This window comes from Anastrepha obliqua, chromosome 3 (genome assembly GCF_027943255.1).
Source record: "Anastrepha obliqua isolate idAnaObli1 chromosome 3, idAnaObli1_1.0, whole genome shotgun sequence".
In the NCBI taxonomy this organism is placed as follows: domain Eukaryota; kingdom Metazoa; phylum Arthropoda; class Insecta; order Diptera; family Tephritidae; genus Anastrepha; species Anastrepha obliqua.
In genome coordinates, this window is record NC_072894.1 from 96,083,387 (window position 1) to 96,103,731 (window position 20,345).

Consider the following 20,345-nt stretch of genomic DNA (forward strand, 5'->3'; position numbering starts at 1 on the left):
TGTGCCAACAAATATAATTTACTTGGAAAACGAAAGCAATCTGGCAACTGCAACGTGATTTAAGGAAAAAGTAAAGGAAGAAAAATTGTATCTTGTCACTAACCAAAGAGGAAGACCTGCAGGAAAGTTAGAGAACGTTATCGTCACATTCCATTAAAATACTTCCATGAAATGCAGCTTGATTGCATTAAATGATTTACGTTCTTGGACGACTTATTATAAGAAGAGTCAGTCAAACAATTTGACCTCAGTAGTCTGAATGTATTTGTTCATAGTAGAATTGATTTGCTCCTATATGGGTGCAGTCAATTATGAATGAGCCAATCAACTGGCATGCCTTCTTGGAAGTTATAACTAGGCTGATACGGCCACCCCGAGATATAGCACTTGCATTATACTATATATGTAGTAACCCTTCTGAGAATTTTGCGGCTAGATCAGTTAAGTGTCGATAAGTACAGATGTATGTATTATGTGTCATACACGTATACATTTATGTGCGTACCTACATACGTGTCAGGATACGTCAAGATAAAAAAAACGCACTTGCAAATTAATGCTTAAAATTATACTTTATTGTATGAAAATAATATGAATATGATATAAATACATATGTTTGAGGCGCGTAGATCTGTTAGCGACCGCCGTGTTCGTCGTTTGTTCATTTACCGTAGCGTTACATCGCTGTCATTTACGGTTGCCATGTGTTTACATACGTTTGCAGTTGGGTATGTTAGGAGCTTTCATAGTTTCAATATAAAATTCCTATATACAGTTGCATAGATTACAGCTGGTAACTAATCTAGTAAATATTATATGTTGAAAGGAAAACCGCTTCGGCGCGAATACAATATAAAGTAACAACAACATTAGGCGACCACTTTCATACTATATGTCTTAAAGTATACGTTAGGCCACAAATAAGTTAAGGGGTTAGTCTACTTTGTCACTTTAAAATTTTTCAATTTTTTTTTTTTTTGCATAATTTGAAAGTATATACATATATCCAGAAATATTGTGTAAAAATTTTAAGAAAATCCGAGCACTCTAACTATTTTTTTTTTACCTGAACATCATTTCGTCTACCTGCGCGTATAGCGTGCATTAAAAACTTTAAACGCGTTTTTCTCAAAACAACGTTTTCAAAATCTAGCTCCACTGTATCTCAAAAACTAATCAACCGATTTTCATAAAATTTGGATCACCTATTCTAGACATAATTTGCACCAAATTGACGCTCGGGGGTTTTGAAATTTTAAATTTTTACTATATATTTTTTTTAAATATGCGAAAAAAAAACCGTTCTATCAAAAATTTTCCATTTTTATCAGCCATTTTTTTTGTCTTCATTAAAACCTAATATCCGAGGGTCATTTTGTAGCCAGTATCTTACTGAATCTGAAACATTTTGATTTTTTTGTTTCAGACAAGCCGTTCTTGAGTTCTGATGGAGCTGCCTCACCAACCCATGTTTGAGACGTTACGCTTCACTGCTATTTTTTTACTAAAAATACTATAAAATTGAATAAAAAAAAATTTATTTCTGAATTTTAAGACTTTATTTAATAAATCAAACAAATTTTATATTACTATCATTTATAGTTTTCTCAAAAAAAAAATCACGAATATAGCCTTTTTTTCGAGTCTCCAAAGTAGACTGACCCCTTAACATGAAGCAACATTAACGGCGGCAATGGAATCGCGCTCATTCATTAATAAATAGTTGACCATCGTTGCTGTAGGCTAACGCATGTGCTGCAATCGTCAAGCAGGTCGGTAGTCCAAAGCATGTATGTATGTGCATGTACATACATATGTATGTTATCAGAACATTCGACTGAACGTTGAACACTTCGACAATCCAATTCGTTGCATTTGAGCAATTTTACTGAAGGAAACAAGTGTGAACGGAAAACCGAATAGCTGCTGTTGCTAACTGGTTTCGGCGCAGCCACCGGCGGGCATACATCCGCATATACATACATATGTACAAACATACATACATATGTATATGCACATATGTACATACAAATATTTATTAAGTTGCTTAACGTTCGCTTGTTGCTATGTGCACCAACTGCTGCCACTCGTGACCACCTGGAGATAACCACTTGCACCGGCAAGTAGTTATTGTACAAAACGTGAACGCATGCATGCATGTTTTATATGTTTGTATGTATGTAGTATTGAAGGCTTTTGGCAATAGAGTTTGATCAGTACGGCGCATTGACAAGACGTTCAGCATTGGCTTTTGTGACCAAATACCGACATGCATTTCTTCTCGTCATCCTGCCGCCAAGCCATTGGCAGTCAATTTGAAGTCATTTGTCATGTGTACATGGAGTAGTTTATATATGGTACGTGCATAGTTACCTCGGTATGATGTGAGCTAACATTTGAGGCAATTAATTTCATTGATCAGCACATACCAATAAATATAATTTTCTTTCTTATGAATTGAAATTGCTTCAAATCATTTTTCTAAGAATATAAATACAAATTGCAGCAAATTCTTCGAAGTAAATATTGAACGGAAATGTACATAGTAACTTCAACATTACTTTCTAGATGAGAAATGTATGTATGGGTATAACGGATTTGGGTTGGATGTTGAGGAAATTTAAACTATTTTTCTGATGGCTGGTGGCAAAAAATTTGTAGTGGGCCAATTTGATGGAAATTTTCCACAAGACAGCACATCTCGGGACTCCATAATACGGAGAGAACTATCTACACATACATATGTATGTATATCCCGAATCAAAGAAAAAATTTGCGGGATGTGCGAAAAGAAACATGTCGGGCAGGAGACAGAGGACATATTAGTTTATGAAATAAGAAATCCATTATTTTCTCAGTAAATGTATGTAGAGGTCGATTATCTCGTAAAATATCGAACAAATGATTTATGCTCGTTTTCAAGGTGACATTTCACACTAAAAAAAAATAGTTTGCTGTTTTTTGTTTGTTTCATTCTGTTGTGAGTTACATGGGGTTAGCAATGGATGTCAACAAAGAGAAAATTCGGTACTTTTACAGTTTTTCTTTCATAAAGGTGAAAGAAAATGGAAGCCAGGCCTTTGAAATTGGGAATGGTAAATGTCAAAGTTTTCTCTAATAGCGGTCGACTTTTGGAAGAACCAACTGCCATGGGAGCATGCGAAAGATTCTCATAAGACTCGCCTGACGTTCTGAGGCAACATAAAATTATGATTAGGAATGTATGACATTTATGATTAGGCATGTTTTGTATGACAAAAATATGACGTAACCCTCAATTGAAAGAAAATCTGAGTAATGCGTCAATTATATCTGTGTACTTTTGTTAAAGAAACACTTTCGGCTCAAGTCACTTTTTCCTGTTAGGCACGGAATTGTTTATTTTTCTCGAAATATTTAATCAATTAATTATTTATAGCAATCAGTTATATATTTTTTTAAATATAAAAATAATATATAGAATTTCTCTCTCACATGGTATATTAAAATTTGTATCTCATTTGTGACTCTAATTTTTATTATATGGTTAACAAAGTATCCCCATCAGTATTTTGATTATGAAAATTATGTTATTTTATTAACGGAATCGCACACTGGGTTTTGTATGCTGGTATGACTAATCGAACCTCACAGAACTATAACGCATAGCTGTCGTGAATTTTAAAGGTGTTTAAGCACATTAAAATGCTAATATATGTATATATATACAATGTTTATATGTATGTATAATATGTAAAAGTTTCCGTGGAGACTTAACACTTCTCAGAAACAATAAACTTAATAACTTAGCCTTTCAAGAGTCATTGGCTAGCCAGCAATCGATACATATGAACATCATTACTTGTATGCATACATACATATGTACTATATGTGTCTTATACTAATAAGATGACTAGCGTGAAAATACCAAATTCTTCGTAATTTTAAATAGTATTCCCATTAACTTATTAAATGTAAATCAATATGTCGTGATAAGTAAAATATGAAATGATGATTGGGCAGCGCTGATATCGGTATCCGTATACATACAGTTTACGACAAAAATGTAACATTCAAGTTAAAACAGATAATATTTAATACATATATACATACATGGTGTCCTATCAATCTTCTACACGAATATCATTAATTCTTTTGAGAATGCAGGCTCACACGTTCTCTGATAGTTTTCCAAATTTTACGGTTGGTATAAAATTCCGCTGTAGTCGATTGGGTTGGTGCGTGACTACCATTCGTAGCCTTTTTAATAGCAGTTGCTCCTCAATAGTCAGCCTGACCCGCGCGTATTTCTTCTGCTAATTAGAAACCATCTGCTGTTCGAAGGCGGCATAAAACTATAGGTCTCTCCATTGCTCAATACACACGCCACAAATAGGAGAGGGAGCTCGGCCAAACACCCACCAAAGGATGTAAGCGCCAAATATGTTCGTACATATATAAAGAGTTATACATATATAACATTCCTTTTTTCTAGAGTTGGGAGAGGTTTTCGGCAAACCTCAAGCCTCATACAATTGCTAAGATTTGCCAAGTTTGCCCCTCATTAAGCTAAAAGTGTGTGTACATACTGTTATATATATATACTGTCATATGCATGCATAATGTCATATAAGTACATTCATACATACTGTAAGAATCAAATTAAAATTTTTTAAATTTTAAAGGAATTTTATCGACTTCACGTAAACTTTTTAAACAGGCTGAGTTTTCATCGGATGGCGACGCAGTTGTATGGTGTAAATGTGGTTCCTCCACGGTCACTCCGATGATATTTTTATGGAAAGAAGAAAACGTCAGTGTCTTGTTGATATCATATTTATTTGTATTTAGATATACTTATATTGATCCTATATATAGGGTTTTTCAATAGGTGCGCTTCAACTTTTTTCCGATAGGGAGGGCGAACGACGCAATATTTTTTATTTTTCGCTTGTCATTTGTAAACTTCATTAGTATACATTTCATCATGGAACGCTACACACTTGAGCAACGATTGCAAATCGTGCAAATTTTTTATGAAAATAATCGTTCTGTTGCTGCTACTTTAAGAGCATTAAGTCCATTTTACGGTCCATTTAACAAGCCGTCCCGTTTTGGGGTTATGTGAAGTCATTGGTCTACAGTAACAAGCCGGCGACGATTTGTGAGCTCAGAGCCAATATTGAACGCGAAATTGCTGGAATTTCGGCCGATTTATGCAAAAGAGTGGTGGAAAATTGGGTTCAACGATTGGACTTCGTAAAACGCGCACGCGGTGGTCATGCAAAAGAAATCGAATTTCATACTTAAATGTATATGTTCAAACTCGATAATAAAAAAAAAATTAGTTAAAAAAGTCAAACCGTTTGTGTTTTATTCAAAAAAGTTCAAAAGTTGAAGCGCTCTTACTGAAAAACCCTATACAAAAATACACTGAATTTATATTAGTATTACCTACCGCTGGCTTACTCGTCCTGATCCTCTCGTCTTCTATTTTGGAAGGGAAATTAAATTTAAATGTTAAAACGAAAGTAACCACGCCGAACAGCGTTTAAAACAGTAAACGTTTTAACTGTTCGGCGGGTAAATGCCGAGGTTAACGGCCTTAACGTTGCAGCGACTGGAACCGGTGGTTTGCAACTGTCGGAACGGTAGGCGCAATTAACATTAGGGTGGCTAAAATTTTATAAGAATTTAGAGTGTGGCCTAAACAGTGTGGGACTATGACGATACATACAGTAAAAAAATGTCTTAAATGTCACTTAAAACACTTAATGTAGCTCACATATGTAAAGTATATTGGAATTATCATAGTAAATATCATTTGCTGAAAATGGCTTGTACAAGTAAAATACAAATGAATATTACAATACAAATTTACTCGCGCGCTTCAAAAAAGTCCTTTTTCCATTCAAACAACGTTCAAACTTATTTCCCACTAGAAGAAATTACATCAGCCTTTTCTCACTGTTTTTATAAGTATAGTATAACAATGATTACCGGCAAGTAATTTTCCTATTAACTCATTGGCAGCACTTTAAATTGCTCACGTGACAGTGCTCAAATGGATAATCAAGTATTTGTGAGTAAACTATCAGCAGCAAAATCCCAAAGCGAATAATGACACCATGACTTTCAGTTTCAACCAATGCATGTACATATTTCTGTTTGTATAATAATGCACCACATGTAAAAAGCTAATTTAAAACTGTGACGCATGTATGTACATACAGGGTTTTATTGAAAAGTAATGAGTCCTATTTTTTTAGGCAATTTTATTAAACCTTTTGGCTTATACAACTAATATTCTTCTAAATAGAACCCTTGAGCGTCAATACACCGCTGGTAGCGGTCCTTCCACTGCCGGAAACATTTTTTAAACTCATCCGCCGGAATTGCATTCAATTTGGCTATCACAGTTTTTTGGATCGCCTCGATGGAGTCGAAACGCCTCCCCTTCAGCTTTCTTTTCAGGCGCGGGAACAAGAAGAAGTCCGGAGGGGAGAGGTTTGGGCTGTAGGGAGGGTGGGGAAGCACCGGAACCCTCATCTTGGCCAATGCAGAGGTGCAGAGGAAGGTGGTGTGCGCCGGCGCATTGTAGTGATGAAGGGTCCAATTGTTGACGAGGTTCGGCCGAACCCGGGCGACGCGGTTTTCCAGCCGAAGGAGCACTTCTTTGTAAAATGTAGCGTTTACAGTGCTTCCTGGAGGTACAAACTGTTTAGCTTTACGCAGAATTTGATCGAGTAACGTTGCTCCAACGATCGCTGCATTTTCGCCACTGCAAAATCCTAACACACTTTTAAAACAGCTTTCACGCGCGGAGCGATTTTGACTGCACCGCTGTTGCCAGCCAACTGGGACCGGTTTCTAGTGGAAGGGGAAGGTCCAACGGTCATTTCCCCCACCAGCCGATTCGGTTGATCGCTTGGCACACGCTCCGCGCGGGAAGGCTCAACACTTTTCAATCAAACCCTGTATGTATATTTGCACATTCATATGTATTTCCGTATAATTCCCACAAATTCCATTGCTTGTTTTCACATACAGAATTGTTGTAGGTACTAAGTATGTTACTCATCCCCTGCTAAGACATTGTTTAAGACAGCCTGTAGCCATCTAAGCGAACTACATACGTAAATGCTTGTATGGCTCGTGGATTGACACTAGTGTTTAGAGGTCTGTGACATCTGCTATAATTCCGGTTTGGGATTACATCAGCCAATTCGGTAAAAAGAAAATATGTACAATTAAGCATGTATAGTATGTATGTATGTATCAAAATACATATAAGCCCGTACACGATCTTGAAATAAGCAGTGCATTTAACTAAAGCCCAATGTACGTACATTTTTATGTATAATGTTAATATATTTTTTTAGGTTTTATATTGTATGTCACAATGTATTCAAAATGTTGAATATTAACCAGAAATAAAGAGCAAATAGAGCCGCCGACACTCTTGAAACCTGACCACCCGTAATGAGGGAGAAACACATACAAATAAAAACTACTTGTATAACAACTACAAATCATGTAGAGCAAACAATGAACGAACTAACTGAAGGTGACAACGCGAAAAATTCAAGGCATGGGTTGCAGTCGCAATGAAAGCCAAAAAATACATGCACAAAAATACCTACACACATACATATGTACGATGTTTCTACAATATCTGCATTGAGGAGAACATGGAGCAATGCTTGAGTCTCGGAGAAGTGTGTTGGAACTCATTTCGTATATATGTATGGATGTAGGTATGTATGTATGTATGTGTATAGTGAGCACAGCTTTGGGAACCAAGGTGTGAAATTTTCAAAAGTCAACTTACTCCATTTATTTCGCTAAAAGAGTAATCGTTTACCTGGCTCAGAGTAGAAAAAGACACACACATCCAAATATCCACTCATAGACGATCTTTCGGTTTGCCTCGACGAGGGTTTCAAATGGATCGGGGCGCATAAAAACCAGCGCATGGTTTGTGTACCGTAACTGTTTTAGCAACCGGTAGTACGTAGATGACTAATCTTTAGTAAAAATTCATATGATCACATTCTCGAATGTGTGCATGTGAGTATTCATCGAGCATAAAGCGGTATGGAATGTGCGCGAGAGATCGAGGTCAATGATAAAAGAAGGGTAAATAAAGTAGACGTCAGCGCACAGTGTTTAGTGGCAAAGAAATTAGTGATGAAAAATTAGTACATTGGTCTACCATTTAAAATACTTACACATATACCATAAGTACGTTCATATATGCATTAATTACCAATAAATCCTCAAAATTGATCTACATGTTCACATATCAATACTGTTGTGAAAGGTTTTTTTCATAGGAATTGGTTTGGTGGAATATTTCGGTGGTTTTGGTTTGTTTAACTATTATGAACGATATGAAGAAAAGACAAGAAGAAGGAATAGTTAATTTAATTGCGGAATTGACCGCTAATAATAAACAGTTGGAGGAAATCCGAAAACGACGTTTACTGAGGTTTTAAAAAATTATGGTACCAATACGCATTCGAAATACGATATTACATTTTATAATAAATAATGAGAAGACACACATTTATGGACATACGGTTTTTTTCTGTTATATGAATGCATAGTTAATAATACCTAACAATAAATTATTAGAATTATGTCTACAAACCTGTTTTCTTTGCCGGCATCTAAATATTTTATTTAGTTTTTACTTTGACGTTTCTCTTTACACGCGTAAAAAAATGATCTATTACACAGAAAACACAGGGTTGTATGTCAAAAAGTATGGTTATTATCAACGATTATTTTACAATCTCAAATTTTGAGAGAGAAATTTTGTATGGGAAATCTCGCTTTTTAATTACGGGAGTTAAGCACGAAAAAGTAGATCATCTACTTATATGTATGTGAACGTATTATAAGTATGTAATGGGTATATCAACAAGACAGTGCAACATGTCGCTTGCGCAGTTGTAAGCATGGGCATATACAGTAAGATCTTCTATAGGGGCCCGCCCATGTTTGAAGGGATTCGCTTCGGCTAAAGGATATGTCCACTTGTAACATAATCATTTGTGCCAAAACTACACCAAGAAATACCTTATGTGTTCGGCTGCAAGAGATACCCGTTTATTGAGTTTATACTGTATATTCATAGCTTCTACTGTGCAGTGCACATAACGATTGGGATGACGTTGTTATTATTGTACATTTGAAACACTGCATAATCATAATTGGTCAAAAGGGGGCTTGTTGTTCATGTGTTCATGAACGTGGAACTCATACAACATGCATATGTATGTATGTACATATATACACACATAATCAAAGAGAATCCAGTATGTATACATTACTCAAATTGCACTGTCAGTTAATTGATCAACAGCAGCAGTTGAATGGCGTCATGAGCAGCAAAGCGAAATCGTCAAAGAAACAAGCTTTCGATAAAATATGCTATACTATCGTGAGCGTTGACGAAGCTGGAGTTGAGACGCTGGAGAAGCACGACTATGTGGTGTACGATTGGGTTTGTGTATGCATGGGACACATTTTTATATGACACATGCATGTGCAATGAGCATTCGAATTAGTACAAAGAATGTTTTCACGATATACTCGTAAAGCTCCAAGTATGGACGTGCGTACTCACATACATCTGTATACAGACGAAGCGTTGCTCTGCTCAATCAACGAACGAATTGATTTCGGGGGCTCGTCTCGCAGCATTTATACATGTGACCTCGTCAACCGTGCGGCTGCTACTGTCGATGTTATCGCCGCGCCTCCAATGCTGCGCTGCAGCAGCGCAATTGCTATACACATATTGTATTTTCATAAACATATTAACGATACCACGTGATTGTTTAATATGGCTTCTGTGATTTACAGTGGTCCACAAAATGTATGCTCTTTAACAAAGTATGATAATCAGTTACATTTTTTCTGTACTTATTTTTTTCTGTGCCTGTATATTCGAAGATTTTTCATTTGATTGATAATTTCTGGTAACATTTACTGTATATACAATATGTATATGTATATGTATATTTTTAAAGGAAATGAATAAAAGGCATTAACTTAACAACAAACTTTCAAGACTCCATTTTCCATATAGCAAGAACCAGGAATTATCAGCAGTAGATGAAAACTCGGATATTTAGATATGAGCTTTTCGTATTTTCTTATGTTATTATAATGGTTACTTGCTCGTTTGGAATTAAAGTAGTAAATGTTTTATATCATTTTTTATTGTTTGATGGTTTTTTCCTGCTTCTGTAAATACATATATAAATATGGTAGATTTCAATAGGCGTGATCTAGTTCTGTTCATGTCATTGTGACTTTTATTATTCCGTTTTCCAGTGCTCTTCTCGACCAGTTTTCAGAAGCATTTGCAAATTAACGTGGATCGGTAAAAATCATTCAAATTACGCAATTCAAATACTTCTTCATACCTGTTGAACGTTTTAAGCTTTTTTATTGTGTTTAATATATACAATTTTTGAGGCTTCAGCGAAAGAATAGAAAAATATTAAACATATTTTAAACCGTACCTGTGATATGGTAGTTAGTTTTGTAGTGCATTGTAGAAGCCTTCGGTAACAAATTTATCTCCAAAAAAGGATCGGTACACTATCTTTGAACATCTAGATATATGGCGCACCTGAACTTGTTATAGAGGACTATTCCACGCGAGTAAGCCAACGTTTAATGAATCCTTGGAAACCAACTTTTAATGCACTAATCAAATTATTTAATTTTTTTGTTCAATTTATGGTAATAAAAGCGTACTTTTTACCAATATAAAAAGTCAGTACAAATGAAATCATATGGACAAAGGCCGAAAGCTTCGTAGCTAGTATCGCTTTTTTATTAATTTATGCTGTCATTACTTGCGGTATAAATTGTTAAAATTAAATTATAAAATATGGAAAAGTATTATCGTAGCTACAATATTGTGAATTACTGTTGGCTTAAATCTACATCTGTATGCGGTAATGTGTGAAAACTTGCGTAACTTCAAATGTTTACATACCCGTGTATGTATGTAAATACGTATATATGCCTACATACAGGGTGCGCCATCTTTTATGTCGGTATGAAAGCATTGAATAACTTTGAAGAAAAAAACTGATTTGTATAAGTGAGGTATTATTTTTATTTGGTTTGGTTATTTGCAATTCATTAAAACTATTTTTTTAATACAATATCAATCAAGTGGCCTCCTTTATTAGCAATCACAAACTGCGATTTTTTTTCTGCGTTCGTCATCACTTTGTCAAGCATTTCGGTCTTTATGGCGTCGATTTCGCGTTGTTTCGGTGTAAAGTGATCCCTGGTTGAAATTGTACTGAATTGACATATCGAAAACATGTATGTTTAAGTCGATCGGTTGGTAAATGACAAAGTTATTCAGCGTCTAACGACATAAAAGATGGCGCACCCTGTATATTCTCTTTGGTTATGTATGGTAGGTATTCCACCGAATTTCACATATTTTGTTAATTGAAGTATTTTGCTGGAAATAAACTACAGAATCGTTTTTGCTACAGAATCGAGTTGACTTACATTTGTCATTTAGCCGCGTTGACGACATTTGCGTGCATCCGTATACAAGCTGGTGTGTGTGTATTTTGGCGTGCGTGCGTTTTTGCACTGCTTGCACTGCAATTTGTCAATGGCAGCAATGGCATTAATATGCAGTAAATGCAAATTTGTGTAAAACTAAAAACACATACATAGATGAACATATGCATACATGAATATATGGGCATAAATGTGCTTAAATGTATAGGTTTGTCTAGATGGGTTGCAGCCACCCAGCACGTCCGTACATTCTATAAGTACGAGGTGTGTAGCCATGAGACGGGTCGCCGCAAAATTCGTACCAAAACTGCTCAATTTCGACCAAAAGCAGCATCGCATGAACATTGCTAATGAGATGTTGGACTCTGTCCTCGACGACCCAAATTTGCTCCAGAGGGTCATAACTGGTGACGAATCGTGGGTTTATGGTTATGACGTGGAAACCAAAACTCAATCATCTCAAAGGAAGCTGCCGCATGAACCAAAACCGAAAAAAGCGCGCCAAGTTCGGTCGAATGTAAAAGTTTTGCTTACGGTTTTCTTCGATTGCAGGGGCGTTGTGCATCATGAGTTCTTGCCACAGGGTAAAACGGTCAATAAGGAATATTACCTGTAAGTTATGTGCAATTTGGGCTAAGCAATCCGCCAGAAATACCCGGATTTGTTGAAGAAGAACAAAAATTGGCTCTTGCATCACGATAACGCCCCTGCTCACATATCGTTGCTTATGCGCGACTTTTTGGCCAAAAACAATACACTAATGATACCATAGCCACCGTATTCCCCAGATCTGGCCCCCTGTGACTTTTTTTTGTTTCCGAAACTGAAGAGGCCCGTGAAAGTACGACGCTACGCTACGATTGACAAGATAAAGACGGCATCGAAGGACGAGCTGAACAAGATAAAAAATGATTTTTGGACGTGCTTCGAAGATTGGAAAAAATGTTGGCACAAGTGCATAATATCTCATGGGGATTACTGTGAAGGGGACAAAATATTAATGAATAAATAAATAATTAAGAAAAAAAACACAAAATTCGAGATACTTTTTGAACCCACCTCATACACGCAATTATCTATTGATTGTTTTTACCGCCCCCAATCTAACTAGTAACATATTTTAGTTGTACCTACTAAATACTTGCATGTTGACTTACATATGTAGACACCATGTACATGTACATATGTAAATATGTTCTATGTAATTACAGTAACTCAAAACTAGACTCGAACGCCAAGCCACTTAAATGTTATTTTCTTGTAAATTAAAAACAAAATACGGTACTATAATAATAACAGTAACAGTAACCTGGAATCGGTATACTTTTCATCTATGAAGGATATTGCTGACAGAAGTTTCAACTGTTCATTAAAACTAGCCAAGACATGTATCACGAACTATGTTTAATGCCAATAGCACTGGTAACACCAGATCAGCCAGATACACCTAACCTAACCTACTAAAAAGTCGAAAGGGAAATACAAAGACAAGGGAACAATATTGAGCAACGAAATTTTTTTGTTTTTAAAATGGATATAGTTTCAAAATGCTAAAATTGTAGAACTAAATCTAAATACTCGTAATTTTTTTTCACAACAGGGGAATAATCAATCGTTAAAAGGAGTTTATTGAAAAAGTGCATTCCCAAACAAGCAGAACTACTTACTCTCCATAAAAATAATTTAAACTGCAGGAAAATTAGTAAATATGCTCTCATTAACAAACGCAAGCAAGTAACAAAGCTGCACTTGAGGGGTACGAAGGTGTTTCGTATTCATTTCATTTATTTCTATCACCAAAAATCTTACAGACACTATTCATAAATAGTAAGTTACAAAAATTAAGTTAAGAGTACAATGATTTTAAGGATTTACCGATTTTAAATAACGAGAACTCAATATTAGAGGTGTTTTTTTATTTTTGGACTTTATTAAATTCACGAAGAGTTTTAAAGATCTGTGCTCGAGCAAAATAGTTAGACTCTGTTGGATGCAATGAAACATATATTATTATTATTATTATTTATTAAAATATAATTAAAATTATAGATTAATCTAAGATAAAAGCTCTAGCTACCAGGGGTGTCGGCTAGTCAAGTGATAGTAAATGTAATTAAATAAAGATTATAAGACTAAATAAGTTGAAATATGTTTATAGCTTTAAGAAAATTTGACATTTTTATTATATTTGCTTCAGAAGAGATGGAGAGAACGTTGATTGGATCTGCGTTATCCAGTGTTGTGGTGCGTAAGGCGGAGATAGATGGACAATGTAGGAGAATGTGGCGTACGGTTAAGCGGTTCGCGTCGCAAAAGTTACAGATTGGCGGTGGACTCTTTGTTAAATGGTATTGGTGTGTTAAAAGAGTATGTCCTAGCCTTAAACGTACAAAGCATCGGTTCATCCAAGTAGTAGTCGAAGTTGGCAGTATGGTAGCGGAACCGTGTGGATTTACTTCTTTGTAATGAAACATATAAAAATAAATAAATATTTAGCACACCTGTTTTTAGCCGAGCCCTCATTCTGTTTGTGGTGTGTAATACTTGATGTCGTCCCACAATTGGAGGGACCTAAATTTTTCTGCTGCTGCTTTTTTATGGCAGAATACAATCGACGGCTTACCATTGCCTGCCAATAGACGACCGCTATTAGAAAAAACTTTTTCTATCAATTGGAGTAGCGCGCCCGGGGTTTTGAACCTGCGCACTTCTGCCCACAACCCATTCGGCTAGGGTGGCACGTTAATGTGACTAGGAAGGGTAAATCTCGAGTCAAACAGCACTTCAAGACCCACAAATTCATGAACAGTAAATTGTAAATCAAGGTTTAAGTATGTATGTATTCAGAAAAAGTGATGTTATATTATTTTTTGATACTAAGAACTAATTTATTTCTTCTACACAGCCAAGTCATTGAGATCAGCTTGTAAATACCAAATATCTGACATGCAAGAAATGTTTGAAACATTAAGTTATCCGCAAATCAGTTAGTAGCAAAAAAAGTATTTATGTAGTATATTGAACACTCTGGGTTTGGATAGAATATCGTTACGATAGAAAAAAGGGAAGAAGAAAAAATGTGACACACAGTTAAGCATGACGGAGAGTCATACATCATATTGGTGTTTATACTCAGCGGCTGGAGTGGGATAACTGCATTTTGCTGATAAAATATTAACGCAACAATATACCTTTTTAGTTTTATTCGTATTTGCATATCGTTCTCATATTAAGATGAAAATTATAATTTTTTGTTCTATGTACGAATTCCGCTTTGCGCTACTGTAGCTAATACACACATACTATGTAGGCTTGCGTGCGCCGTGGCGCATTTGTTGATGCAATATCGACGCATTTGCTGTTAATATTGGTCACCTCTGAACCGGCAGTGTGACGATGGAAAACTCACGTAGTCACATAATCAATGTTACTCACAACCAGTAGAATTTTTCCTTCAAATAAGATAGGTGATACATGCTTAAATACAAATGTATGTACTTATGCATGTATTTGTACTGATGTCAGTATAGAACATTGGCTGATGGTTGGCATTGTCTCATTTTTATAACAAATTCCATTTCATGATTATTTTAATTAATTGGCTGTCCGAATTGATTGGTTATTAAATGCCTTTGTTGGTATGTATTATTATTATTGTTATTATCATAGATACTCAACTCAATCAAATCGCCTAATTAGACATGACATTTCAAGATAATAAATTTTGATTGTGCACACACAGCTTATAGTTATAGTTAATATTTCTCTCAAGCTTAAACAGCATCGATAAAAGTGAAATTTTATATTCAATTCGAGAACTAAAGCTATCATGTTGTCCTCCGCTGTGCGTGGAGGCACACTTTTGCCAGCTGGTTCATTATGCTTTACCTTCACAAAAGGTAAGCCACCGAAAGGGCTAACACTAACGACTTTTTATAGCCAGAATCTCATCTCCCTGGGCAACCAAAAATTCGATCACAAATTGTGCTAATGTATAATTCTAGTAGAGGGATGGGAGTAGATATTGAAAATAGGTAAAGACGGACCAAACGCTTACATGCAAAATAACGGTAATTTTCAAAAATGCGAAATATGTAGAATGTGGCAGTAGCCACCAAAGAAAATTTGGTAAAGTTTTTATGAGAAAACTTATTCTATCCTTAAAATCACTTTATCATTGTGTAAACTCTATTTGTAAATAGTAATCGCCTCTTGACAGGAAAAAACCAACTTTCGCGCGCATTTTGCCCTCTTGTATGTAGAAAACAAAAGAAGGAAAATCACAACTCCCAATATGTATTATAAAATTCGATTCAGATTGGAATTAGGAATTAATTTTAATTTTTCCTTAAATTTTCTTAAGGGGTTACATTGGTTTAGTCGGGTAAAAAAAGGCCTATTTTCAATATTTTTTTTTATGTAAAAAATTATTTATTTAATTCAAACTATTTTCTGTCTTATAGATACATATTTAAAGAATAATTTCTGAAATTTTCAAAAAAAAAAAAATTAAAACTCCTCCATTGTGACATCATTTTCGGGGACCCCTCGAAAAAAAGGTGCGTCCGCGTTGTCAGCATAACTAATGACAGGCTCATCAAAAATGAAAAAACAAAAATAAGTGCTTTAGTTAAGACCATAAACTCGTACTCGAACGAAGGAAAGGAAAAAAAGTAAAAATTGGAATTTTTGCAGACATTTTTGCAAAAAAATTAAAATTTCGGTCAAATTTGCTTGACATTTTGTTTTTTTTAAATAGTTGTAAAATTTCATCAAAATCGGTTGAGTAGTTTTCGAGAAAATTTGACAACCGACTTTGAAAACACGGTTCCGAGAAAAACGCGTTTAAAGTTTTGAGTAACAATAAAATTGGCTTGGAGCGCACACATTCCAAAGGCTGTATCTCCGAATTTGGATAATATTCCTGAGAAGTTGTAGAAATTAATAAGAAAAAAAAAAAATAAATCGATTTTTTGAACCAACGAAACCCATGTAACCCCTTAAACAAAAGAATTTTTAATATATCGCTTTGCTAGCCTTAGATACTTAGAGCCACTTCGTGTACCTCAGTTTTCCTAATTTCAATTTTGTTAAAAATTCTATTTTTGCGCTAACTAAAGGCTACGAAGCTTCTATTTGCGTTTCGAATTTTTTTTGTAATTTCTTTTAACGTTCAGCTTAAAAAAATTGAACTAATTGCCTTCTTCTCTTCTTAATTGGTGAAATAACCACTTACGCGATTTTGGCCGAGTTTAACAAAGCGCGATAGTCGTTTCTTTCTCGTGCTAACCGGCGCCAGTTAAACATACCAAGCGAAGCCAGGTTCTTCTCCACTCGCTCTTTATAACGCAGTGGAGGTCTTCCTCTTCCTCTGCTACCAACAGCTGGTAGCGCATCGAATACTTTCAGAGACGGAGCGTTTTTGTCCATTCGAATGATATGACCCAGCCAACGTAACCGCTGCGTTATGTCTATGACATCGTACAGCTCATACAGTTCATTGTTCCATCGCCTGCTATATTTGCCGTCGTCAACATGTAAAGGTCCAAGACTCGTCTGCAGAATCTCAGGTAATTAAATTTAAATTTAAATCCTTAGGTAATTAAATTTCGGCCTCCGTAGCCGATTGAGTTGGTGCGAATCTTCGTACACGAAACAAGGAGTGAGAGAAAAAGTTGTTTCTAATAGTGGTTACCCCTTGGCAGGCAATGGCAAACCTCCAAGTGTAGTTCTGCCATGAAAAATATCTGCCGTTCAAAGTCGGCTTAAAACTGTGGATCGGTCCATTTGTGGAACAACATCAAGATGCTCACCATAACTAGGAGGAGAAGCTCTGCAAAACACCCAAGCATGGTGTAAGCGCCAATTATATGTATGCATATATAAAATAATTAAATTTTCCAGTTACACCTTTTTTGTTTTTTTTTTCTTTTTTTTTTTTGACTAACAGCTACATCACTAACAAAACTTTACAGCAGAAATAATAAATGTAAATCGGTAAATTAAAGCATACTTTTAGGGATTCAAAACTGACAGATGACTACCTAGCGTTGGGAAACCAGACAATAAGAAGCCAAGTAACAGATTTGATGAAATAGTATTGCAAAATTTATTTATAACAGCGATTTACGGCTAGATTTTCTTATAAAAATATTTTTAACACATTTTTGTGTTATCAGAAATTGTTAAAATTATAAGAAATTAATAATGTTATTAGAAATTTTAATCGCAAGTGAAATTTGGAGACTTAATCAATTTTATTGTTACTTGTTAGTAACAAAATATTAAAAATGTTAAAATTTAAAAAATATTGGAAATGCATTAAACGACACATGTATGCATCTTCATAAGTACACGATTAATCACCCTATCGAAAGATTAAGAATTTTTGCAGATGGCGTCGTACGTCAGTCATATTCGACACATGTAAATTGGACAGCTTTTGTATGCAAATAGACAAGCAACGGAGTGCATAAAGACCAATAAGATTTCAGAGATTTTCATCATTCAAAATCATTTTTTGTGTTTTTGAGTTTGGTAAAAAAGTTCTTCAAAAAAAAACTTAATTTCGCGCCACATTGTATTTTACCCACGGTAACCATTGTGAACGAAAATCAAATAAAATTAGACTTTACTGCATAGACATACGAGTACATATGATGAATAGAATACAAAAATTAATGAATATAATAGGACTATGGTTAAGTTCGTGCGGTTTTTTTTCGAAATTTGAAACTTTATTGACGTAAAATGGTTACAAATTTAATATTCAAAGTATTGTCCATCGCTTGCTACTACTTTTTCCCATCTTTCTGGCAATTCACGGATTCCCTTTGTGAAAAATTCGGTCGGTTTTGCCGCAATCCACGAATCGATCCATTTTTTGACTTCATCGTAATTACGGAAGTGCTGGTCAGCCAGGCCATGTTGCATCGATCGGAAGAGATAGTAATCGGATGGCGCAAGGTCTGGACTATACGGCGGGTGGGGTAGGACATCCCATTTGAGCGTTTCTAAGTATGTTTTGACCACTTGTGCAACATGTGGCCGAGCATTGTCATGTTGCAAAATAACTTTGTCGTGTCTATCGGCGTATTGCGGCCGTTTTTCTCGCAGTGCTCGGCTCAAACGCATCAATTGTCGTCGGTAGACATCCCCCGTAATCGTTTCATTCGGTTTCAGTAGCTCATAATACACAACACCCAGCTGGTCCCACCAGATACACAGCATAACCTTCAGGCCATGAATATTCTGCGCCGACGTCGATGTTGAAGCATGGCCAGGGTATCCATACGTTGCCCGACGTTTTGGATTGTCGTAATGGACCCACTTTTCATCGCCAGTCACAATTCGATGCAAAAAACCCTTTCTTTTGTGCCGTTGAAGCAGTTGTTCGCATGCCATAAAACGGCGTTCAACGTCTCTTGGCTTCAATTCATACGGCACCCAATGGCCTACCTTTCGGATCATTCCCATGGCTTTTAAACGTTTGGAAATGGTTGATTGATCAACTCCCAAAGTTTTTGCAACCTCTTCTTGCGTTTGAGCCGGATCTTGATCGAGCAATTCCTCCAATTCGGTATCCATGAACTTTGGCGGCGCACCCTCGCGTTCTTCGTCTTCTAAGCCAAAATCACCACTTTTAAAGCGTGCAAACCACTTCTGGCACGTTCGCTCAGCTAGAGCATGCTCACCATAAACTTCCACCAAGATACGATGACTTTCGGCTGCTTTTTTCTTCATATTAAAAAATTCCCCGCAAAAACACATTATTTGGCACGAAATTCGACATTTTCAAGTGTGGTAAAAATATTGTTGTTTACGCTTCAAATAAAAAACTTATACTGACGTTTGTGCCTTACGACAGTAGCTCTCCAATGAATGTTTGGAAATGTGGATCGATGGAATAATAATCAAGTTACGCCATCTGTTGTAAAACCGCAAGGAACTTATTCATAGTCCTATTACATATGTATGTGAATTACTTTTTCCAAAAAAAATGTAACTGAATATAACTGCAGCGACTATTCGACTATTTCGCCCTCCAAGATGTGCATAAATTCGAAATATCAGAATGTGTAGGTCAGTTTGAGTTCAATTCGAGACAAAGTAGAGATTTCCCTTATTTCATAATGATGATTTTGCTCCTCCAATTGAATAATGGGTATTTCAACACAACAGGCATTTTCCCCCTCAGAAGCGCTAAGCTTATTTGAAAACGCCAATTCTCAATTTTTAGTGTAATAAAAAATATATAAAATTTCCAATTTCATTTTTTTGCATTACTTAGAGTTACACAATAATTAACTAAATTCATTTTATGAATTTAATTTTGGTTTTCTTGGTGAAGGATTGTCTTTGGATATCATCTAAGAATACTAAATTTCTTAAAGGTAGCTCTTCTTTGCATATCCAACTAATTCACTTACTTTCTGGAAGATCGTATTTTGAAAAACTTTCTTTATAAAACTAAGTACAAATTCCAATACCAAGCTATCTTGCTTTCTCGTTTCGGCTTTTCATATATTTTGGTGCAATAAATACTATAAAGGGTATTTCAAAAGAAGCGCTTAGACATGGGAAAACTTAGATTCTTTGGCATTTTTATTCAAAATACGGCTCCTAATATTTATTATGTGTGAAAAATTATATTTTTTTAATGTCAACCATGAGCACGTCAACAGGTAAAATCTGCCAAACAGGCGATTCATGAATGCCTACTTGTTGAAAACGTCGAGATACCGATGTGGAACATTGTTGAGCAATGCATAACGCTACAGGAGTGATATTCTCAA

The 20,345-nt window shown here is 35.6% G+C and overlaps 1 protein-coding gene across 1 annotated transcript in view; it reads right to left on the reverse strand.

Moving 5' to 3' along the window:
* Positions 1-20,345, reverse strand: part of LOC129241129 (neural/ectodermal development factor IMP-L2) — a 54,698-nt gene that overhangs the window by 33,118 nt on the left and 1,235 nt on the right. The gene's annotated exons all lie outside the window — the stretch shown is intronic.